Genomic DNA, 8,431 nt, shown 5'->3' on the forward strand with positions numbered 1-8,431 from the left:
TTTGAGTGGGATGTAGGGAGAGGTGGGCGGGGCCAAGGGCCTGGGAGAAGGCGGGCAGAGCCTGGTGGAAGGCGGGCAGAGCCTGGTGGAAGGCGGGCAGAGCCTGGTGGAAGGCGGGCAGAGCCTGGTGGAAGGCGGGCAGAGCCTGGGGCACGTAGCATGTACATGCATGCACCCAAGCTGAGTACATGCTGAGTACATGCTACTTGGGGAGGGGGACGGGAGGGAACGGAGGGGGGGTGGGCGGGGCCAATTGCCTGGGGGAAGGCGGGCAGAGCCTGGTGGAAGGCGGGCAGAGCCTGGTGGAAGGCGGGCAGAGCCTTGGGGAAAGGCGGGCAGAGCCTGGGGCACGTAGCATGTACATGCATGCACCCAAGCTGAGTACATGCTGAGTACATGCTACGTGGGGAGGGGGACGGGAGAGAACGGACGGGGGGCGGGCGGGGCAAAAGCATGGGGGGTACATGCTGAGTACGAGCATGTACATGCATGTACTCAAGCTGAGTACATGCTGAGTACATGCTGAGCACATGCTACGTGGGGAGGAGGACAGGAGAGAACAGAGGGGGGGGGGGTTGGGCGGAGCCACACGATGCCGTCGCCGGTTGTCTTCTTCTTCTGTCGTAAGCCCTTGGCCTCGACCTTCAGCTCCGTTCGCGGCGAGCCCGTCCGGTGGGTGTGGTCCGCTGGCGCTGGGTGTCTCCTTCTCTTCTTCTGTCGTAAGCCCTTGGCTTGGCAAGCCCGACCGGCGGGTGTGGTCCACTGGGTGTGGCAGCGGGGTTTGGCAGGGTGGCTGGCCCGAGGAGGAAGGGAAAGGAAGAGAAGGCGGAGCCTGAGGAGCGCCGGAGGAAGTTTGAGTGGGATGTAGGGATGGGGGAGGTGGGCGGGGCCAACGCATGGGCAGTACATGCGGAGTACGTGCGTGTACGTGCGTGTACTCAAGCCGAGTACATGCTGAGTACATGCTGAGTACATGCTGAGTACGTGGTGAGGGGGACGGGGGAGAACGGAGGAGAGGTGGGCGGGGCCAACGCAGGGGAGTACGTGCTGAGTACGAGCTGGGTACATGCTGAGTACGAGCTGAGTACGAACTGAGTACGAGCTGAGTACATGCTGAGTACGAGCTGAGTACGAGCTGAGTACATGCTGAGTACGAGCTGAGTACGAGCTGAGTACATGCTGAGTACGAGCTGAGTATGAGCTGAGAGAAGGAGGGGGGACGGGGGGAGCATGGCTATCTGACGGACAAAAAGCTGAATGAAAGGCTGAGGCCTGAATGAAAGACTGCAAAGAAGCCTGGCTACAGGGAAATGCACTATGAAGTGCAATCCGTTAGCTGGCTTTCAGCGACCCCGTGTGGTTTCAGCAAGAACTGCTCCTAGTTGCAGCTGTCACGGAGTGATGACGTCACAGGCTGCGTCAGGTTGTGAAACTTCGGGCGTGAAGGAAACCCTGGGCTACGCTGTGGCTTAATGAAGGACAGTTGAATGAAAAACTTAGCTTTGTGAATTGTTGCGGTGGTGTGGCGGATGGATCATTCTGCTTGGCTCGAACAGCGTGACTCTGGACATGTGGGAGACGTCATCTGATCGGCGAGGGTCCCGTGTCGTGGCGGTGTGCCGGTTTCGAAAGTTGGGGCGGGAGGCGTCTGTCTGTGTGTCCGCAGCAAACGTGTTGGTGAGCCTGGGTGGCGTTGGAAGTACAGAACCGGGAACGGGAGCGCTGGCGAACGGGGGGCGAAGTTGGAAGCCGTGGATGGAGGATGTTGTTGTTGCTGGAGGGTGGAGGACGGGGACGCCGTGGCTATATGGCGGCGGGAGTTATGACGAACGAAGGAGGTAGAATGCTGGTTCCGTGGACGACGGTAAGTAAAGAAATGGTATTAATTGAAATTGCGAGAAGCCTGTGGGAAGGCGGCTAGTGTGCGACGCAGCGAGGCGGGCGAAAACATGGAGGATTCTGGGTGGTACTGGGCAGGTATAAATGGGGACAGGTAGATTGACGTGGAGGGCGGAGAGTGGCATGAAGGCAGGGCCAATGTGCGTTTCTCCGCCTCCTGAACATCTATTGTTCCAACTCCATATAACACCATACCATCCCAAGAGGTTAAGGTGAGGACATAATAGTCAACAGGCCCTATTGTTGGACTGGACTGAAATGCTCCTTGTGGTTAAACAGTAGCCTAAATGAGAATTCCCATAGCATACAGTTGCGTATACAGTATTTTTGACACCAATTAGCCTAATTAACCCATTTAGGACTGAGGCTGATGGAAAAAAAAGAAAAAAAGAAACGCCTTCTAAATCCTGACCTAAATTCAAATTATGCATTCAAAAATTACAAAAATGTTATGTTATACTGTACATAGCAATGTTTGTGATGCTATATCAAAGCAGCAGATTTTTTTTGTTGTTAGAAATAATCATTTCTGATTCTGTGAGCAACTTAAAAACATGCATACTCTGGTAAATATTAATGATAGTTTTCCATTGGTTCTGTTGTCATCGTGTTCCTGTGCTTATTCCACAGCTCCAGAGGGAAGTCATGGAGGATGATCCACTCACCATGTGACTTGGTTCATTATTTGGTCGATCGAGACCTCAAATAAAAGTCATACAATGCAACTTGTAGCTCGTCTTCTTTTTTGTTACAGTAATGTGGAAATAAATAAAGTGACTTTAAATAATAGAGGGTATTCCCGTGACATCATCATCAAACCCGGAAGTTATGCAGGAATGCCTATACTGAGTGGCAAAAAACTTGGCCTTGACAGCCCATACATCCAAACAGAAAAGTCCTATCTGATTGCATTAAACAACATTAAATAATGTTAAACTCACTTTGCCTGTTGCTTTGCCACTCAATGTGCCATTCACTTTAAGCATGCGCATTCCCTCTATGTAGGGAAGGTTGCCATAATTCCACTGCAAGAAGTTTTCCTGGGTTGTATATATATACTGTAGAAATACCTAAAAGTAACTTTTTTTCTTTTTCCTGTGTTACTGTTACTGTCTAAGATGAGGTGTTTTTGTATGAAAACCCACATTTTTTTATTTAACCACGTATTCTATATCAGGGGTTCTCAACCTGGGGGTTGCGACCTCTCGGGGGGGTCGTCAAATAATTTTGGAGGGGGCCCCAGATTATTAAAATAAAGCAAAAAAACAAACTGAAAAAAGCCACTGAATGGCTGGGAAATGGAAATTAAGAGTTTACATAGAACACTACATGCATAAACTTTCCTTAATGATTATATCTGGTTTCAGTATTTATTTATGGTGTATTTTCTCTATTATTAAGGTTATTGTAGCGGCCAATTTGTATTGGAGGTGGGGATGGGGGTGGGGCGGGGCTCGCGAGACATGGCCAAAGCCTTTTCCGGGGGTCACCAGCCGTTAAAAAGTGTTCCTCTGAGCACATGTCATTGTGGGGCAACAATGTTCGGAATCCAGTCATTATAAGAATTTACTACAATTGAGCTATAATTGAGCAGAGGTGGAACATTTACGCACATGTATTACTTAAGTAAAAGTACCAATACTGCAATATAGAAGTACTCTCTAGTTAAGTTAAAGTCAGAAATTCAAAATATACTTGAGTAAAAGTACAAAAGTATTGGCATCAAAATGTACTTAAAAGTAGGAAAAGTATAAGTACTCATTATGCAGAAGTTTTCAAATCTTTTGAAAATAGCAGATCTACAAGCTCACATTATAAGTAAGTATAGCAACTAAAGTTTTCAAATAAATGTAGTGGAATAAAAGTACACATTCGGATCTGAGATAGTGGAGTAGAATAGGCCTACTCAAGTAAAGTGCAAATACCTCAAAATTGTACTTAAGTACAATACTTAAAGGGTTAGTTCATATTTTTGTGTTTTTTTAGTGGTCGCAAAGGTATTCATTGATTGACCGAGTCCCGTGGTGTGAGTTCTGCTCTGTTTTTTGGGAATATTAAGTAGTTCCAGCAGGCGGCACTGGGGGCCACACATTATTGTATTGTTGACCTATTTCTACCATATAGAGCAGCTTTCGTTCAACTTTGATCTCTCTGTCACATCATGGCACTATTTGTTTTTGTTCAGTATCACTGTGCCGCTTTTTGCAGTATCAAGTGCTACACTATCAACGCTATAGGTGCTTCTTCGGCAGCCCGCTAGCTACGAGGTGAATGGCGCTTGAAAACATTATTGTAGACTCGTTCCGGCTACTTTATAACTTCCCAAGATTTGTGTCACCGAGGAAAATTATAGTTGTTTCAATTCTTTGAAGCCAGATGATCTGCACATTAGCGTGACGTCAGACTACGAAGGTATAGTGATATTGCTTTCACTGCACAGCCGATGGGAAGTACAGTACTTAGTTACTTTCCACCACTGGGTATGAATGAATGGACCCTTACGTAGACCACTATTATGACTTTTGTTTTCATGTTTTTTTACTTTTCTTTTTTAACTTTTTTTTGTTGCATGTGTGGCAGGATGGACGTGCAATGACACGGCCCATCTCCCACCCTTGTTGGTGGATGGATCAGTGTCACAGCCATCCTCCACCCACTGATTAGTGGGTTCATTAGTAGAGTATAAAGGCAGCTGGTCTCCTGTCAGCTGGTTGTCTCTCTCTCTGCTGTTTGTGGTGGCTGCCACACCAGGCTCTGTCAGCCGGTGTGTCCACACAGACTGCGGCGTGTGTGTGCTGTTTATATTTGGTGCAGGTATGTTAATCTCTTTGGCTGTTTGACATAATCATCTGCACTTATTCATTGGTCTCAAACTTGACTGTGATTACTTGTCTCTTTAGCCTTGGGGCTACGCTACACTCCATTTGCTCCCTCCTTCTGGAGTCCTGCATGCGGTGTACGTCACCATCCAAGTATGTTGACGGCTTCCTTATCCGCAGTACATGTTAGTTAGTTTGGGTGTCTTTGACACCACAGGAATAAACACGGGCTCTTGTGTTACAGTTGTCCTCTTGTCTGGTCCGCCGCGGTGGGCATCACGACGGTGCGTGTCGCCCTCATTAAAGCGGTAGGTCTCTTTGTCCTCTCTGAACTCTCTCTGTTCTTGCCTCAGTGGATTTAGTATTTAAGTATTAGTTTAACACGGCCGCTTGTGCTTTGCAGGGCCAGCATCACCACTGCTGCTTTGCTGTGGTTTGTTTACGGCGCATTCACCCAACCTCCTCTCCTTCGGGGGTCCACCCATTCCTCCCAGTCGTTCACAACGACCGGTGGGACACGCCCATGTCACCACACTGGCTCTAGTAGACTAACGATAGGGTCCCCCCTGGGGTGGTCGAGTTGTAGCCTATCCTTTATTTCTGCGTTAGCTTGTTTTGCATTCATTGTCTAATGTCTATTTTGTTTCTTGAGTTTGACACCACCAGTATCGTAAGCCAACAGCTATTTCCCCATAGGAGAGGAACCTTAAGTACTGCTTTTATATTGCCCTTATGAAGCATTTTATCCTGTTGATGCATCTACTCTTATTTTGCTGATTTGAAATATCTTAATATTGACTTCATAATAATTAATTGATTTTGGTTAATAACATAATTGCTGCTGCTATTGAGTTTAATAAAACCTTTTGTAATTTTGATACACAAGTCTCTGCCTGCCTTCATCAATGTAAAACGAATCTGTGTTGGGGAGTCATTAAGTGCTCCAGGTGTTCAGTGTTATATGTTAATAGGTCAATCCGTATCACCCTGTCACACACATGTTTTTTGTGTGTTGTTCATATTTTTATTAGAGTTGTACTGGGGCTGTGTAGTTATGTACCCTAGAACACAATATATTGAAGTACAGCAATACATGGCTACTTTAAAAGCTACTCTTCTTTCATGAATTTTCACAAAAGAAACGGAATAAAATCACACCTGTGAAGTGAGTGGTGCAACTCTGTGTGGGGGTCCCCGGAAGTTCCAGACAAATATTCAGCTTCCCATCATGCAGCTGAGCGCAGGCAGGCAGGCAGGCAGACAATGCATGCATGCAAAAATACAATAACTTAAATACCGGTATAATACAATCACATATTCTGGTTAAAAATAATCATTAAAACATACACTTGACACAATGGTACTTCTGAATGTGTCTTTATTGACAATATGGAAGTTCTTTAATGTAATGTCTTTATTGACAACATGAATATGAGCATTATGGCTCTTTAATGTAGGCTAATGCTACCAGGACCAGTGGAGGAAGAAGTGCTCACATTTTTACTGGAGTAAAAGTACAAATACCATTTACATGAAGTACAGTATACAACTACAATTTAGACATTTACACTCTTATCCACAATGACGTACAAGTAGGTATAGCCACAGTGTAGAAACACACTGTTACAAGTTACACACCTGCAAAAGTACTAAAGTATTGCAGTGTCAGTATAGCAGACGGTGTTACATAGAATAGAGCAGAAAACCACTGAATGTGTTGTGATTGTTTGCGTCGTCATAGAGCCTGTAGGGACTACCAGTGCCACCTGGTAACCTCATGTCCACGGTGTCTCCCTGCTCCATCTCTACCGTCACGCCATTAGAGACGTATTCGTACAGTCCGCCGTGATTATTGTATCCACGGTTACTGATACATCGCTGGTTGTTGTTATACATGTAGATCAACACGTTCTCCGATGGCCCAAAGTTAGCTGCGGTGAACCTGAAGTAATAAACACCTCTCACTGGGGCGTGGAAAACACCTGGAGGAGACACGCACGCAACGCACGTAACGCATGCATGCACACACGCACGCACAAACACACACACACAGGAAGAAAACACAGGGTCATGTTGACACTTTTAAACACTGTATAGTGACTACAGCTCTATTTTGAAAGCAATTAAAGACGACCTACAAGCTCACAATGCGTATAGCAACATGTTGTGAGCTTGTAGATCCGATATTTTAGAAGAATGTTTAAACATTTTAGCCTGTTAATGACACAGCAGGATTAACCCTTCACATGCAGTTACTGATATGTTTTCACGGAGATGTAAGTTGAAGCTCATTGGCATAATTAACTTAGTCAATTGTAGACTTAATTAACATAATCACTTAATTCAAAGCTCATAATCATACTTAATGTAAAGCTCATTAGCATAATTAACATAATCATTAATGTAAAGGGCCGCGTTTCCTAAAGAGAACCTGCAGGGTGCTATACGCGCAGTCCTTACGAAGGCTCTGCTATGAAGGGTGCTTTACGACGTTATGGGTGTTTCCCGAAGGCGCATACTTAACCGATTGTACTATGGCAAGCCGTTTAACATTTAATCAAACCACCCTCCTATCTGTAATATATGGAGGAATCACATATATTGAGGAATCACAGCTCTGCAACATTGATCTCGCACTAGTCTTTGTTGATTTCTCAAAGGCTTTTGATTCAGTGGACAGAGCCAAAATGTTTGAAATTCTTAAATTATATGGTATCCCCGACAAAATGATCAATGCCATAAAAGTTCTATATACAAATACCTCAGCGATCATCCCTACTCCTGACGGAGAAACACCATCATTCCCCATCCTTGCTGGCATTCTCCAAGGTGACACACTTTCCCCGTTTCTATTTATTATTGTTGTTGATTATGTTCTTCGTATGTCAGTTGATACTATCAATGATAAGGGCTACCAACTAAACCCTAGGAGAAGCTCTCGTCATCCTGCTAAATACCTAACCGACACTGACTTCGCTGATGACATCGCGCTTATCAGTCAATCATTGGAATACGCTCAGGCTCTCCTTCAGTCTCTTGAGCAGGCCTCCAACTGTGTTGGTCTTTACCTCAACGAGACAAACTGAATACGTAAATATATGCAAATCCAACAATAACCACATTATAAAAACACTTAACAACACTCTTCTGAAACAGGTTGATGACTACAATAGGGTTCATCACTGGGTTCATCACTTCACTAGTCCAATTCAGAAGAACACAGTTTGCCGGCCACTGCTACAGAGCTGACAATGAGGTTATATCTTCCCTTCTCTGGAGTCCTGCCTCAAAGCAGACCAGAGGTAGAAAACTGTCGTACTCTGATGTCATCGCTAGGGAGTCACATGCATCAGTAAGCAGGAACTGGGGATGGTAATGAAGTCTGCCGTGGCATTGTGAAATCCATGATCTTGACCGCGGTCGAAAAATGATGATGATATAATATATGTTTTAGATATCCAAAACCATGTTTCTCCTAGTCAAAACTGCATTCTCACTAGCCATAATTGTAATTAAAGATATCCATAATAACATTCTTACTAGTAGAAATAGTATTTCAAGATATCTAGAATTTAATTTATCCTAGTCAAAATTCTATTTAAGATATCTTTAAATCATTTAAATAATATAAGTGGCCGTTTTAACATTTAATAGCTAGACTGGATGTGTATACTAGATATCTATAATTCAGTTCTTCCTAGTCAAAATGTATG

General features: G+C 44.8%; 1 long non-coding RNA gene across 1 annotated transcript; it reads left to right on the top strand.

Annotated features, from left to right (window-relative positions):
• Positions 1 to 4,614: 4,614 nt before the first annotated feature.
• LOC306923013 lies at positions 4,615 to 5,603 on the top strand. The gene is made up of 4 exons (XR_013789990.1): positions 4,615 to 4,713; positions 4,800 to 4,871; positions 4,963 to 5,026; positions 5,122 to 5,603. It is a non-coding gene; the product is annotated as an uncharacterized lncRNA (long non-coding RNA).
• Positions 5,604 to 8,431: the final 2,828 nt, after the last annotated feature.

Source organism: Electrona antarctica (assembly GCF_951216825.1).
Source record: "Electrona antarctica genome assembly, chromosome: 5".
Taxonomy (NCBI): Eukaryota; Metazoa; Chordata; class Actinopteri; order Myctophiformes; family Myctophidae; genus Electrona; species Electrona antarctica.